The following is a 17,089-nucleotide window of genomic DNA, read 5'->3' on the forward strand; positions in this document are numbered from 1 at the left end:
GGGGGGGGGGGGGGGGGGGGGGGGGGGGGGGGGGGGGGGGGGGGGGTAGGGAGGAGTCTTGTAATTTACCATAAGGGTAACACAGAGTGACTGGGAGCTTTTAATAAGGACGTGACATGATTACAGGTGCATATTTTAAGTTCATTCTGGCTGTTGGGCAGGGTGACACTATCAGAGGGGTCAAGAGTAGAGGTGAGACATTCATCAGAATGGCTAGAACAAAAAATAAATATAATCCAATCACATCAAGAGTTGGCAGACTGTGTTTACTCACAACACTTCTGACACCAAATGTGTGGGGGTTTTTCCTTACACCAACCAATTCTCCAAATCTCCAGACGTTGACTCAATGTTCTACCATTCATCTCAATTCTGACACTAACTACCTGGGGTTAGTGCCATATTCCACAGGCTGAAGGACTCAGTCCCCCAAGACGGCCCTCCAGCCAGTCACAAGTATTAGGTCCCCAGGGTACCCACACTTCCGTCCAACTTCACTACAAATTGGGAGCTCCCCACGCCCTTCCCCAGGTTCGATACTTTACTAGACACACTCCAAGAACTCAAGAAAACAGTTTAGTTATGTTTACTGGTTAATTACAAAGCACACAACTCAGGAGCATCTAAATGGGAGAGATGCCTAGGGCAAGGTTTGGGGTGGGGATAGGGTTGCATGCCATTTCTAGGCATGTCACCCTCCCCAGCATCCCAATGGGTTCACCAATCCAGAAGCTCTCGAAACCCTATTAGTTAAGGATTTTTATGGAGATCTCACCATGAAGACATGATTGATTAAACCATTGGCCGTGAGTGATTAACTCAATCTCCTGACTCTCTCCCCTCCCCAGAGATCAGGGAGACTGAACGCCCCAACCCCAAAATCATACCTTGGTCTTTCTGGTGACCATCCCCCATTCTGAAGCTACCTAGGGACCTCCAGTCCCCAGTCATCTCATTAGAAAGACAATCACGATCCCAGGCATTCCAAGGGTTTTAGGAGCTGTGTGCCAGGGACCAGGGACAGGGACCAAATATTTATTTTTTATGATATCACAGGTGGCAAAAAATGGACAACTTAGGACATCTCATTACCTTTTGTTGGGAGGGTAAATTGGTACAACCACTTTGGAAACTGTTTGGGAGTTTCTACTGAAGCTGCATATACTCCTACCCCAAGAGTCAACACTTCTACTCCTGGGAATATGCCCAAGGGAAATGCAAGCACATGTTCACCAAAACACACGTACCTATCACCCACAGTCGCCCTATGTGAAATCACCAAAAATTGGAAATAATCCAGAGGCCCAGCCATAGTAGGATGGATAGTGTTATCCTGATACAATGTGTGAAACAGGGCGTTGAGAATGACTGGTCCACAGCCATGTGCAGTAACCTTGATGAATTTCACAAACATGCGATATGACATACCCGTATCTAGAGATCACTGCCCTGTGCAAAGCTGCTCAATAGGAACCACAGGGCTTTTAAGGGAAATGGGGCTAGGCGACAACACTCAAACATTCTGTCAGTGACACATTTAAAAAAATTAAAAACTAATAAAAATGGTAGCACATGTTTACACACATTAAACAGGTAAATGCATAAGTGCGGCAATAAAATGTGGCACTCTGGAAAAGTCTTGCAGCTTGCTTGTGGGAGGGGCATGAGAAGGGGTGCAGCTTGTGAGTTCTCGTGGAACTCTCACGGAACCAACTCTCATTTTCAAAAGCAGCGTTATGGCAGAACTGATTCTACATCTTGGAGGATTCCATTTTATAGAAGCTTCAGAACCAAGTAAAGCCCTGTCTGTGTGTAAGAAGTCAGGAGCGTGGTTGCCCTTGGATGGGGGAAGGCCATGGCCAAGAGGGGCAACTGGGGTGGGGGGGAGGTCCCAAGGAGCTGGGAACGTTGTGTTTCTGGGCACTGCTTACACGCCGGTTTCATTCTGTGGAAACGTCATGGAGCTATGCCCTCCACCATCTGTGCACTTTGCTGTGTGAGTCAAACTGCAGTAAGACATTTACTGTGAATGAATGGATGAATGAATGAATGAGTGAGTGATAAAAATAGAATCTAACATAAAACAAAGCAGCGGAAAAGAAGATAGTGAGGAAGTTGCTTTTGTCTTCTGGATGAAAGAGGATGCTGGCCTGGACCAGGTGTCAGCAGAATGGACTGCAGAACTGCCTAGAATATTGAGGGCCATGGTCACATTTACAGGGAGGAAGCAGGGATGGGGAGTCCAGAGTAACCCCAAGCTTCCCTCCAGGGTGCAGGATCAGCCAGACCGTAAGAACGGAGGCTCCCATTTCAGATGAACTCCTTAGCGCTTTCCCCCTGTCCAGTTTCCCTGAAGCTCTGGACAGAATTGGCCAACTGGGGACCAAGTTTGCTGCATTGCTAGCAAACATCCAGATACATCGGTCTGTGGGGTCTGTCTGAAACAGAACAGTGCTGAACCAGGGTTTTCCTACCGGCAGACCTTCGTGATTTCTCCCAGCAAGGACGGCAGTGAGAGAACCCAGGCTTTCCTGGGACCTCAGCGTGGGCTGCACCCAACTTTCAGGCCAAACGGCATCCATCTGTGTTTTTATCTCTGCCTCCAAAAGGCCATCAGCCCCCCTGGCCCCGGATGCACCCCCAAGGGGGAAATAATTTGGATGGCAACATTTTTAAGCCGGAGACTTACAGGGGAAGAAAGGAAATCCAAACCTGCTCAGTTTCATGGTTTTGCGATGCCTTACTGCTCCATGATTTTCAGTTTAGAAAGAGCTCTTCTTTTTTAAATTCATTTTTAATAGCATCTGCTGCTATCGTGTTCTTCCTGCACTGAGAAAAACTGTGAAGATTTCGGGTCAGCCTCCCACGATCGTCTTCTTTATGGGAAGAAGCAACGAGTTTTGAGTTAACGTGCCGTGGGCATCCGAACTCCCTCTCAGCTGGGGCACTCGGAGTCTGAGTAACCAAATCGCAAACCCCTCAGGGCCCAGGGCTTATCTTCTTTATCTCTTGTAAAGGGCTGAACAGACTGTGGGTATTCAGCAAGTAATAAATAACGCTATATTATATATCAATAGCATGTGCAGTCTGGTTGGGAAAAGCCGATTCTGATAAAATCAAGGCCCGAGCATCACCCGAGGCTTGGATTTCATCCAAATGTGACCTCGTGGGAAGATTTTGTTGAAAATCGAGAGGAGGGATGTGTGTGTGTGTTGCTTTGCATTTCTTCCGCCCACACCGGTGCCCCTTCGAGTAGGAAAATAAGGGTTTCCGATCACAGCAGAAGGATCTTTCATCTCCCTGCGTATTGCCCACGACTCCCCAGGTTTGACAATTGATTGGCTTTCAGGTAATAGCCATTGAATGAATATTAACAAGAACTGATATCAATCAAGCACTACGATGATGCTTTATTTACCTGGGGCATCTCCTTCCACCATCGTCAACACTGTTAGGTCAGTTCTGTTACTAGCCCTACTTTACAGATGGGAAAACTGAGGTTCAGAGAGCCTTAGTCACGTGCTCAAAACCACTCAGCTGGTGAGTGGAAGAGCAGGATTTAACTATCCGTAAGTCAAATGCCTCATCAATGGAATATGCTGGCCTTTGGGCCTGAGTTGAGACCAAAAAAGGAAGACATTATTCAGACTCAAGAGGAAAAAGAAAAAAAAAACCTTCCCAAATGATTCTTGGGTGGTCAAGCCTCAGAGGACATGCTGGATGCTGTGTCTATCTCAGTTGATTTGTCCTGAATGTAACCAACTCCTTAATGTCACGGAAACATGGAACCGGGCATTGAAAAGCATTTCACAGTCTATTTAGTCCAACTTCTTCCCCAAAAGAAAACTCCCTTCCATGAAATAGTGCAGCCTCTGCTTACATGCCTCCAAGGATGGGAGGCTCACTACCTCAAGTGCCTTGAGTGGTTCTAAGGGTTGGGCTGCCCTTTCCTCGCCTTTCAGAGCTGGGCCAAAAAATGATGCCTAATACCCTGTGCTTCACAGGGAATACAGATGTGCCTGTCTAAGTGAACACTCTGCGTGCTTTGTTCCTGGAGAGATGAAATGATACCAGAACTCGCTGAGGCTCCCTGCCAAACCAGTCTCCACGTTCTACTCCCAGCTCCATAATCCCCAAATCTACAAGAGCACAGGATCGCAGTGTGCTGCGGTGCATTCTGGGAAGCAGAGAGAAGCTCCAGAGTGCTAAGGAGGTACCCAGGCAGCTTCTGAACCCCATCCTCTCTTTGGTCTTCTTTCGATGGCACATGCATATCTTTCTGTTTCTCTGAACACTCAGCTCTGATAGGCCTTCTTCCAAGGTCTTCATTTCCAGCCTCTACAACATCACTTCTGCTCATACCCAGCCCCCTCCTCATCCCCATCGTCCCCAGATACCTGTGACAGTGAAATTGCAGTGGTGACAGGTATTGTGCTCAAAGCCAGAGAAACCCACTTGTAGGATTTCCGAGCTGTGTGGCCCTGTGGCCAAACATCTTAGCCTTTCTGAGCCTCAGTTTCTCCATTCAGAAAATGAGCGTATCCCTCAGAGGAATACATCCCATATAAAGGAATGCTTGTCTAGCCCCCAGCATGTAAAAAAAAAGGGGGGGGGGCTCAGTAAATACTAGCTGCTTGCTATTGAAACACAGAACTGCTTTTCTGCTGTGAGGAGGAACTTTTAAGGTGTGAACCAGCCCCAAGAGAGCTCAGTGCTCTGTTCAATAGGACTCAACTGAAAACAAACCCTCCTTCCTTCCAGACCTTCCTGATCCAGCCTGTCTCTACTCACCTCAAGTCCAAATCTCAGATCTCTTCACCCCAAGAACTCATGAGCGTGAGTGGCTGAACCAGCACTCCAAATCCAGTGTGTGTGGTGCCCAGACCCGTGCCTTCCACAGAGGCCCCCTGACTGAATCCAGGCCGGAAACAGAGAGGTCTGTACCTCCGGGACATAAAACCACAGGCACCCGTAAAGAAAGGCCCAGAGTGGGCGCCTGGGTGGCTCAGTTGGTTAAGCAACTGCCTTCCGCTCAGGTCATGATCCTGGAGTCCCGGGATCGAGTCCCGCATCGGGCTCCCTGCTCGGCAGGGAGTCTGTTTCTCCCTCTGACCCTCCTCCCTCTCATGCTCTCTCTCTCAAATAAATAAATAAAATCTTAAAAAAAAAAAAAAAGAAAGGCCCAGAGTGGGTCTTGCCCAGTTTTCTTCTCCCCGGCCATCTGGAGCTGTGCAATTTTTTCAAGAGCCCCATTCTGAAGGGATGGTGAACGACTAAGGTGACTTTCTTTTTTTTTTTTTTTAAAGATTTATTTATTTATTTATTTGACAGATAGATAGAAAGCACAAGTAGGCAGAGAGGCAGGCAGAGGGAGAGGGAGAAGCAGACTCCCCGCTGAGCAGGGAGCCCGATGCGGGGCTTGATCCCAGGACTCCAGGATCATGACCTGAGCCGAAGGCAGCTGCTTAACCGACTGAGCCACCCAGGCGCCCCTAAGGTGACTTTCTAAAAGAGCATTCAATCCTGGGGCCTCTTTCCATCTGGTAAAGATGTGCCCTTTGCAAAGGGGGTAAGCTAACCCCGGGAACCTGCCCACATCTCTTGAATTCTAGCCGAGGGACTGAGCCCACAACCCTCACCCTTACCAAGTTCTGTGAATACAATGCAACACGGCCACTTACAAGCTTTGAAGAAACGTATTTTTTTGTTTACTTGTCTAGCACATCCTCTCCTCGCTCAGATGTGAAGTCCCTGCTGTCAGGAGCCTTGTCTCAGTCATTGCCATATCCCTGTGCTTGGGACCGCGCCCAGCACTCAGGTGCCAAACAGATCTTGGAATGAACGGATGAATGGACAAGCAAACCTCAGTGTAGTCATCTGCAAAATTAAGATTCTGGTCTCCACTGTGTGGTTACTGTAGAGCTTAAATAGAAAAGCCTGTGTGTGCTAAAGCATTTAGTATGGGGTCTGGTATATTATGAGCATTCGGTAAATGGGTACTATTTAAAATGGACACACATTCATCAACGGATGAATGGCTAAAGAAAATGTGGTATACACATACAATGGAATATTGCTCAGCAATTAAAAGCAGGAAATCTGCCTTCTGCAACAACACAGATGAACTTTGAGGGCATTATGCTAAGCGATGTTAAGTCGGACAGAGAAAGACAAATACTGCACGTTCTCACTTATAAGGGGAATCTGAAAAAGCCAGACTCCAGGAAAAAGGAGAATGGGGGTTGCCTGCGGCTGGGGGGTGGGGGAGTGGAGGCGATGGGGAGAGCTTGGTCAAAGACCACAAACTCCCAGCTATAAGTGAAGTAAGTTCTGAGGATCTGATCATCAGCGTGGTGACTGTAATTAACAATACCACATTGTATACTTGAAAGTCGGTAAGGGGGTAGATCTTACCTGTTACCACCACACCCCCAAAAAGGTCATTATGCGAGGGGATGAAGGTGTTAACTAGCCTCATTGTGCTCATCACTGCGCCCTGTATACATGTTCCAAATCATCACATCGTACCCCTTCAACGTTATCCATGTGACATGTCAATGATAGCTCAGTAAAGCTGAGAAATAATGATAAAATGCAATACAATGAGACAGCTGACACCCAGCACACAGACTGACAGACAGACCATCAGACAGATGCAGACAGAAAGACACAGCCGCGCAGATGTTTGTACTGACTCGTGCGCAGACCCACACACACAGGGACACACAAAACAACACACAGGAAGCAGTGAGATTCCATCACAACAGTGGCTATGCTCCCTGCCACGCAGCCAACCGCCTCCCCTGGGGACCCCCAGCGCCTCCCCGTTGCCCAGCGCCCCCCAACTCCTGTGTGCAGAGAGCTGAGCCCGCCCGGCAGTGAGATTGGCCGAGCCCCCCTCAGTGGTTTTATTTTTCCAAGTGCGGTTTTGAGGCCACATGGGAAGTAATAAGAGGAAATAATTCTGTTCATTGTTGAACAACCAGAGGACACTGTGGCAATGTGTATAACAGATGTGTGTGTAGGGAGAGGATATCTACACATGATCGTGTGCTCCGGTCGTCTCCAAAGATGCGGGATTCGAATCGGCATTTGTTTTTGTTTGTTTTTTTTTTTCCCCAAGGGAAGGAAGCAGAAGGAGAGCTTGAACGCACTGCAGGGGCGTATTAAGTGGGACAGTCCTGTTGCATGTGGTAGCCTTGCCTGCAGCCCCGTTTCTCCTGAGAAGAATCACGGGATGGTTGCTGCTGTTAATTCCTCCATACATATAATAGCTCAGAGTTGGGTTCTATCTCTCCCCGCCCCCAAAAGAACGTGAAATAACTTGGGACAGCTTGAAAGTCACTGCATGGAGTCGTGCAGTGGAAACGAGGATTCCGGCTCCCTTTGGTTCGCGAATGTGGTAGGAAAACTGTCCCGGCTTCCTATAAAATCCCACCAGCATTTCCCTTTCATGAGAAAGCCCGCCCCCACCCACCCCTGCCCTTACTGCTGCTAAACATCATCCCCTCCCTGTGCGTTCTTCCAGCTCTTGTATTTTAGGTCGAGGATGCTTTGTCTTGCATCTGGTGTCTCAGCTGAGGCCTCAACTAAAGACATCTCTGTCGGGAGCCAAGGTCGTGTTCTGTCTTCCTTAAGAAACCAACCACCTCCTCTGGTCCACAGACACAAGCTCAACCAAAGATCACAACTGGCTCCATGGGAGCTGGATCCAGCCCCGAGACCTGTTTTGCTTGGCTCACAGAGTGCTGGCTCAAAGGATGTATTTTTGAAAATCTGAAACCGTTGGCCAGCACTTAAAAATCAGAAGCTTTCACATAAAAATTCTAATTTTTCAGCTTTTCTTGAAAACTTGAAAGTTCCGGCACCACTGCCTACATTCCTACACAGTCATAATTGCTAGAGCTGCATGGCAGGGGTCCCCTAAGACCAGACTCTGTATTTGCCCCAGTCCTCACCACTCCCTATTGTCTCCCTCTACTGTGTCTCGGGGGTCAGTTGCTCTCTATCATTGAGATCTCACTGTTGTTTTACTCACAGAAGAATTAAAGGGACAGTAGAATAGGTCTTGTACCCACAGCTGTTTTTATTTTTTTTAATTCCCCCCCCCCCATGGCTGTTTTTATACATAGAGAAACAAAGGCTCATGGTGGTATAATAATGAAATAAAAGCTAACACTTGGGATATTCGAAGTGCATTACATGAATCAATTCATTTAATCCTCACAACACTCTTGACAGTTGGTAAGTGGGTGCCATTTTATTAGAATTATAATTATTTTTGTTGTTATCATTCCTGTTTTAGAGAATGGGAAAGTAAGACACAGAGAAATTAAGGTCAACCAAGAAGGCCATCCTGTTCAGGGAACATGGGATCTATCTCCCAGTGGAAATGAAGCCTGTCCTACATACCACCTTAAACATGGTCTATGCGTCCCTGCAGATCCACCCTCCTCTCTGCCTCTGAGACTGATCCTTATGGATCTGTCTGGGAGCCTTCTTTGGCTTCATGTTGGACTTGGCCAACAGGACACAGGGAGGGAATGTGAGTAGAAGTGAATCCGGGGTATCTCCTCTCCAACCCCCTCCCTGGGGGGGGGGGCACTGCATCCCCGCAGGCTGGCTGAGTCCCTCCACCCAAGGTCAGCATCCCTCTGCAGCCTCTCCCTGTAGCACTGCTGTCTTCAGCTACGTCTCTTCCAACCTAGGAGAGATGGGCGTTCCTACATGTCACTAGCATCAGGTGCCACGCTATTCCTCTTGGCTTCCCTCTACCTCCTCAGCTTCCCTGCATTTTCCCAGACATTGGCAAATGGTGCCTAGAGCAATCTCCCATCAAAAAGGCCTAGTTGGAGAGTGTCATCTCTTTCCTGCAGGGACATCCCCCCCACCCCCCTCAATACGTCCTTGATCAGCTTCATTCATTTCTGCCCCCCACCCAGCCCTAGAAGATGATGGGGTTTGCAACCCCTGCACTAAACTTGCATTTTAGAGAGGTCACAAGAGGAATCCAGTAAGTTTATCAGCGGCTCTCACAAAACTTTGTTCCCCACCACTAGAACTGGCGAGACCATCTCTGACTCAAAAAAAAAAAAAAAGAGCCATGTCTAGAATCTTGCCCTTTGGTCAAGAGACTATATGGGGTAAAGAAAGGAGCACTGGAATGGGAGTCAGGAGTCCTGGATTCCAGGCAGAACGCCCTCCTTTCAGAAACAGCCTCTGTAGAAACAGGGAAGAAGCCAGGCAACCAGCTGGGCTTCCCCCAAACGCAACCATGCAAAGTATTGTTGCCACGGATGGGGTCTTCCCAATCATTGTCTGGGGAGGAGAGCGGCATGCCCAGATTTTTCTCTTTCTCTTCTGTTTCCCTATCGGATACCCATCCCCACCTCCTCTGAAGCCTCGGATAAATCCTTCTTCCCCTCCAAAAAACTTTGCAGTTGTGTGTCTATAGCATAAATGTTTGTTTCTCAATGAAACTTAATTTAAACACTCTCTCTGTGGGAAAGGAATCTTGGCACTTCTATAGAAACATGGTTCTGGATAATCCAGCACCGCACCCTGAGAGTTAATCACACCGTCAAGCCACTGATAAGATCAGAAATGTACAAAAGGCTCTTGAAAACGAAATCCTTCCTCAGCCAGAAGCAGAAAGAGGGAGAACATGATGCCACTCACTCTTAAGCACATGTCTGCTGAGTGTCTTGTTGGTACTAAGCCCTGACCTGCCTGGGTCCTGGAGGCCGCTGAAGGCACATGAGTCTCCTGGCTCCCTGGGAGCCCACGTTCCAGCTGGTGCCTATGTGCTCAAGACCCGCTTTGATGGCATTTTCAAAGCGCGATGGAATCACAGACACGATGACTTGCCATAGTGATATGTTGCCCCAGCTCTGGGGTGGGAGTGAAGCAGACACAGGAGAAAGGCTGCCTGGGCAGAGGCAACAGCAAGTATAAATGTACAGAGATGGGAACGCCAAACATGCCCGACACCTACAGCAAGTTCCATATTGCTGGTAGACCAGCGCTCCAGAGCCAACGTCCATGTGTGCACCCATATTATGAGACCAGAAATTCCCTGAGGATAAGGTTCCTCTGGTTTTGTTCAAGACGGTAGGGCCTGACACACAGTAGCGACTCAGTAAGTATTTGTTAAGTGAATGTATCCAAATATCTCCTGAGAACTTTCTAGATCAGATGTTCAGCTAGCAGATTAAACACTGGACAGGAGAACACAGGCCCGGCTCTCCAGGTGCTCACAGATGGGAAGGAGTTACAGGTCAGAAAATGGATAATCGTGACGCATTGTGATCAATAGCAAGTTATGGGAGCTGCTAAGGTGGATGTCTTGGTGAGTCGAGTGAGAATGCTGGAGAGAGTGACATCTCAGCTGAGACCCGAAGGGCCAAGCAGAGTTAACCAAGGGGAAGTGGGGGTTAGGAATAGCCATTCAATGGAACAGTACATGCAAAGGCTCAGAGGTAAGAAGAAGCATGATAGGATAAGCTCACAGGAGACAGATAGCCAATGATGTGTCACAGAGAAAGACTGCCCATCAAGCTAGAACACAGAAAATAAATACATGAGACCCTCTCCATCCATGGGGGAAATGTTCCAAGGCACCCCAATGGATGCCTCAAACCGTGGGGAGAGTACCAAACCCTATAGACACTAGTTTTTCCTATGCATAAATATCTAGGATAAATATTCATTTATAAATTAAGCACATTAAAAGATCAGCAACAACTATTGCTAATAAAATAGAACAATTATAACAACACACTACAATAAAAGTTGGGTGAATGTGGTGTCTCTCTCAAAATCTTCTTGTGCTCTACTCTACTCACCCTTCTTCTTCTGGCGATGACGTGAGATGATAAAATGCCTACGTGATGAGAGGAAGTGAGGTGGATGATGTAGGCATGAGACATAGGGGCAGGCTGCTATTGACCTTCTGAGGACAGTCAGGAGGAGGGTCCTCTGCTTCCAGACCACAGTTGACCTCAGCTACTGAACTGCAGAAAGTAACACTTTGGATCGGGGTGGCCAGGGGAGGCCTGGTATAAATAGATGAGAGAGAGAAAAAGAGAGAGAGAGAGAGATGACAGTCCAAGATCGACAGGACAAGTTCAATCACTATTGAGCAGTCAACCCCAATCACTAAGTCTGTGGCATTCTCCTTTAAAAAAGACATGTCACTTTTATTAATTACTTATCTGCCAGCCACTGTGCTCTGAAGGTTTGGTTTTCAGTCCTAAGACCACTTTTATCCCCATTGTACAGATGAGAAACCTGAGGCTTTAAGGTACAAAGTGACTCCCCATACACAGTTCATAGGACTTAGCCACACAGATAACTGAGACGTGAACCCAGGCCCATAGGAGCAATGGAGGCATCTTGCAGCCAGAGAGGAGAGGTAGATAAAGAAACTGAAGTGGTCGGGGAGCATGTCTTCCTGGCTCATCAAAGCAAATAGAAGCCTGAGATGGAACCAGCCTGAATGGGCACAGGTAATTAAGGTGGAATGAGAGTGGGAGGCTGGAACAATGGGGTGCATTCTCCACCGTGTGGGGCATGGTGGTTGCCATGGAGACCAATCAAAGGGATGGCACCAGAGATCAAAGGCCTCCGTTGGAGTTGGAGGATCAACTGTTGTAGCTCCTAGAGAACCCGAGAACACTGCCGGCCAGCCCAGCTGGAGGGGAAACAGTCCTTAGCAGCTGCTTCTGAAGCTGGGAGATGAGATGCGGTGGAAGGAAAGTCCCTGTGTCCTTTAATAATTATTCTTATTGCCTTTAATTTTCTTTACACCAAGCTTGTGGTCAAAAACTCAGACGATAGGGGTGACTGGGTGATAGACACTGGGGAGGGTATGTGCTCTGGTAAGCGCTGTGAATTGTGCAAGACTGTTGAATCTCAGATCTGTACCTCTGAAACAAATAATGCAATATATGTTAAGAAAAAAAAGAAGAAGAAGAAGAAGAAGGTAGCGGGAGGGGAAGAATGAAGGGGGGGAAATCGGAGGGGTAGACGAACCATGAGAGACGATGGACTCTGAAAAACAAACTGAGGGTTCCAGAGGGGAGGGGAGTGGGAGGATGGGTTAGCCTGCTGATGGGTATTAAAGAGGGCACATTCTGCATGGAGCACTGGGTGTTATGCACAAACAATGAATCATGGAACACTTCATCTAAAACTAATGATGTAATGTATGGGGATTAACATAAGAATAAAAAAAAAAAAAAAAAAAACTCAGACGATAGGTACAAACCAGATACCCATCCAAAGGAAAATTCTGCCCATCCCAATTGAAGCCTCTGATAATTGACTCTTTCTAAAATGACACACAAGAAATTGAAAGTCTTGGTTGTTCCCTGGGAGAAGTGGGTGCCTCTGGACAGGGCAAGGAGGGAGTCTTCACTGGATATCCTCTTATACGTTCTGATTTATTTTTTAGTTTAAAAAATATGAACAAACTTTAAATGAAAATAACAAATAGAGTTTCAAACTAAAATGACAGGCCTAAAATTTAACTACCTCTTAAATATGTGGCTTTGTCTCTTATAGACTTTTTCTTTTTGTATTTAGAAATACAGAGCTCTAATTGCTCAACGATGATGAAATCATTGGAGGATATTGTAAAGGTCTATCTTGTCCTTTGTAAAGGTGTTGAGGAATTCCTTACGAGCTTGGTCTATGGAATCTGTTGACGGACATGATCTATGTATGTAATGCACTGTCTTTCTTTAAAAGAGAAAGCTGTTCCAGCTTCATGCGTCCCCCTGTGTCACCCCAAATTGCAAGGGGGCAGGGTGGCTCCCTGGGGACTTGGACATGACGCCAACTCAAAGTGTGAATGTTTGAACAACTGAGTCAGGCAGGCTGCTGACCTGGCGGGCAGGGGCAAGAACTCTTTCCTCGGATTCCCTGGGCCCAAACCCAGGCTCTACCCTTCACCAGCATGATATCTCAGGCTAAATCTCAACCTCCTTATCTCTCAAAAGGGCTTTGTAGTGTCTACCTCACAGAGTATTCCGTGAGTAGTAGATGAAAAAGTTCACATACTCTAGCCTGCTGCCTGGCACAGAGTCCGTAAACACCCAGAAAAATCATCAACACCAATGTCATTACCATTATCGTGTTATTGCTTCCTCTAGGATGATGACTGGCTGAGTCCCCTCTCCAACCCCTCACTCAACACATGTTAACTGACTGCCCATTCTGTGCCCCAACTGAAGTCCACCCTGGGCAAAGAGGAAGGCACACATCAAAGAAAAAAACTTTAGCCAGCTTTGGCTCCAGAGCTCGGGACTTCACTTTAAACCCCTGATCTGAGTCTGCCCCTAATCAGCATGGGTCCTTCCAAAAAGAAAACAACAACAAAAAAATTACCTAGAGCTCAAAGTCATTGATGTGGATCCCGAATATTAGGCCATAATGTTTATTCCCAGGGCTCTGAAAGATGTGCCCAACAGGGACGTTTCAAGAGAAACTTTAAGGTGGGGCCAGGGAAGACTTCTGGAAGGCATTTTGTTCACAATTCTTTATAAACCAATGGACCACCATGGGAAAATCAATGTGGGTCCAGGCTTAGGTTAAATTATTATAAGGGTAGTAGCAATAATGGAAATGATATTAGCTACTGCTTATCAAGGATTTGCTAACTGCCAGACTCTATGCTAAGAGCTTTGCATGCATCATCTCGTTTCAACTTCACAGTAACCCAAGAGATATAAGATATTAAGATCTACAGTATCCAGATGAGCCACTGGAGGCTCAGAGACGTCATTGGGCTTGCCCAGGGTCACACAGCCTGGTAAGTGGCCAGACCAGGATTCTGACTTTAAAGATCCAGAGCTCTCCACCACCCACAAGCAAAAAGCAAAGATTCTTCAAACGTGGAGAGGATTTGGGCTTCCCCAAGAAAGACTCAAACCTGGGGGTCCCTTCTCTGTGCCCCTACAAAGGCCATCACAAAGAACATTTGCAGAAACAGCAGAAGACCCAAAAGCCAACCTAGAAAGCTGAATGGTCACCTCCCCTCTGGGTGTGCTCCGGGGTTGTGTGCAAGGCGGGGGGGGGGGGGGGGGATGCAGAAACCTGAATCATTTAGCACACAGCCCAGAAGACAATGAATGACATTGTAGGCTGGGGCAGCTGAACCTGAGAAGCCTGGGGACCCAGGCACATCTCTCTAATCGGATCTGAAAACCACATTCCTTCAGCTCCTTCAGGTTTCTATGAATTCCTCCAGCTTATTAAGCAGGTACGACCCATCTTTTTGATATAAAAACACTAGGCTGTGTGCCGGGCCGGGCAGAGACCTAGCAGAAAATAAAAAGTCAGCAGCGCAAAGCCTAGCACCTCTAACACACATCTGGAAAGCATTTTCTATTGATATGAAAATGGATGTGTGGATAATACATATATGGATTTATGTATCTGGTGTATTCATCACAAAGGCCACAATGAGAAAGGGTCATTCTTATCCCCAAGCCAGCCCCCATGATGAGCTTTTGGATGACTTTGGGGTTGACTGATCCCAAGCCGGGTTTCTTGGAAAACTGCATTCCAGGAAGAGAACCGGGTGTTTTGTGTGGCTTCATTAACGGGAATTAACATGAGGAGAGAGTGACAGGAGAAAGGGGTGGGACTTGGAAGTTGCAGGTACAACACAATCATTGTTGTGAGTCTCCTGCAGGTTCCTCTGATACAGGATCAGTGGGAAATGATAGTTAACTGAGAGTTGCAGGGTCCGGCCTCCCAGCCCACCACTCTGTTTAAATGGTATTGTGTTCCATTTGTCGGACAACTGGGGTTTCAGCTTAAAGATGGTGAGATATCTGGGATGGTCTTAAAATACTGATTGATGCCTGAGAAATTCTGTTAGGGGCATGCAGGGTATCCTTCAGAACTGCTTTAAGCATTGAAATTCAAGGATGCTGTTTGGCATGTGCAAATAGCAGGCTCTGGGGTTAGAAGCAAGAGGGTTAATATGATCATCGTGAAGACACCTGAAATTGACTTTGGGAAGGTGGTAGGGGCAAAGGGATAGACAGTCATTCTTCAGTGTGATAATACCAATCTACATTGAGGCCATGTAACCACAACACATGTTAAGATACCATGAACAGGGATGCCTGGGTGGCTCAGCCAGTTAAGCGTCTGCCTTCAGCTCAGGTCATGATATCCAGGTCCTGGGATCGAGCCCCACATCGGGCTACTTGCTCAAAGGGGAGTCTGCTTCTTCCTCTCCCTCTAACCCTCCCCGCCACCCCCACTCATGTGCTCACTCTCTCTCTCTCTCTCAAATAAATAAATAAAATCTTAAAAAAAAAAATACCATGAACAAAGTGAACTCACACTTGCAAAGACAGACATGGATTTTTTTCATCAAACCACTTCTCCCATGTTAATTGGTGTGTTCTAGGGTGAAGAGCAGGAAGGAGCTGATCATCTGAGGAAGGTTGGTTACTGTATCAATCACAATGGGCCAGATTATGTTGCAGTAACAAACAACCCCCAAATCCCTGAGGATTAAATCATCAATGGTTTGTTTCTTGCATTATCTGTGTTTTCTCTGGGAATCCGCTGGGAACTCTGCTTGGCATCATCCACATTCAGGGACCCAAGCTGAGACAGGAAGTAAGAAGCAAGAAGTCACTACCAAATACACTGTGGGTCACCATGGCAGAGGGGAATGGAGAGAGTCGTCATGCATGCCTACTCTCATAGCTTCCATCCCCAAGTGACACCATATCCCATCCACTTGCTTTTCAATGGCCAAGGCAAGTCCTGTGACCACTTGAAGAGATTGGGAATCCATCCCACCACGTGCCCAACAAGGGAGAAAATTAGAAATAATTGGTAGACAATACTAATTAAGAAAAAATTATTTTCCAAGGAGATGAACTGCTAAGACCATAGTAAGAATAGTGCTTAGCCCTTATAGAATGTTTTACAGTTCACAAACCACTTTCACTGATATCTCATTTTAAACCTCAAAGCAGTGTTTCCACATGGCATTTTGTTCGTTTAAAGGGACAAAACTTCACTCAACTAGCTCAATTAAAATAAATTTCATTTATTCATTCAAGAAATGTATTTTAAGCACCTACTGTGTGTACATGATTGTCCCAGATGCTGGGGTCAAAGTCAAAAACAAGACCAAGTAAGGTTCTGTATCCTTGGAGGTTATGGTCTAGTGAGGGAGGCAGATGATAAACCAACCGATAAAGAAATATAGAATATAACTGTGATCGATAGACTCTAAGTTACCCCCCTCCATGATTCTGGCCTCCTGGAATTCACAGCTTTGTGTAATCCATCCCTCCACTTCAGTATGAGTGGGACCTATGACTTGTTTCTAACCAATACAATATGGCAGCAGTGGTGGAATGTCATTTCTGTGACCTTAGTAAGACTCCATCTTGCTGGCCAACTCTCTCTAAAGACCCCCCTTGCTGGACTGATGAAGGAAGCAGCTATATTGGGCAACCCAAGCAGTCTCTAAGAATCTCTAGAGCTGAGAGTGGCCTCAAGTTGACATTAAGCAAGAAGCCAGGGCCCTCACTCCAATGACTACAAGGAAATGGATTATTCCAATAACCTTGGTGAGCTTGGATTTGGATCCTTCCCCAGTCAAGCCACCAGGTGAGAGCACAGCCCAGCCAATACCTTGACTGCAGCCCTTTAGACTCGAAGCAGAGGACTCAGCTAAGTGGTGCCCAGACTTATGACTCACAGACACTATGAGACAATAAATGTGTGTTGTTTTAAGCCACTGAGTTAGTGGTACTATTTTACACAGCAGTAGAAAAGTAATGGAATAACTATAGATAGTAATAAATGCTATGAAGAAAATTAAAGTAGAGAAACAGAGGTGGGTGGAAGGTTATTTTATGGGGGTGTCCAGAGATCACCTCTCTGGGTAGGTGACATCTAAGCAGAGACCATTAAGAAGCTACATGCAAATCCTGAGGGAACCATGTTAGAAAGCACATGGTTTCATTAAGGAAGAGAGGAGTCTGGCATATTTGAGAAACAGTAAGGAGACAAATGTGACTGGAACCAGTGGTCAAGGAAAGAGTGG

The sequence above is a fragment of the Neomonachus schauinslandi genome, chromosome 14 (assembly GCF_002201575.2).
Source record: "Neomonachus schauinslandi chromosome 14, ASM220157v2, whole genome shotgun sequence".
In the NCBI taxonomy this organism is placed as follows: domain Eukaryota; kingdom Metazoa; phylum Chordata; class Mammalia; order Carnivora; family Phocidae; genus Neomonachus; species Neomonachus schauinslandi.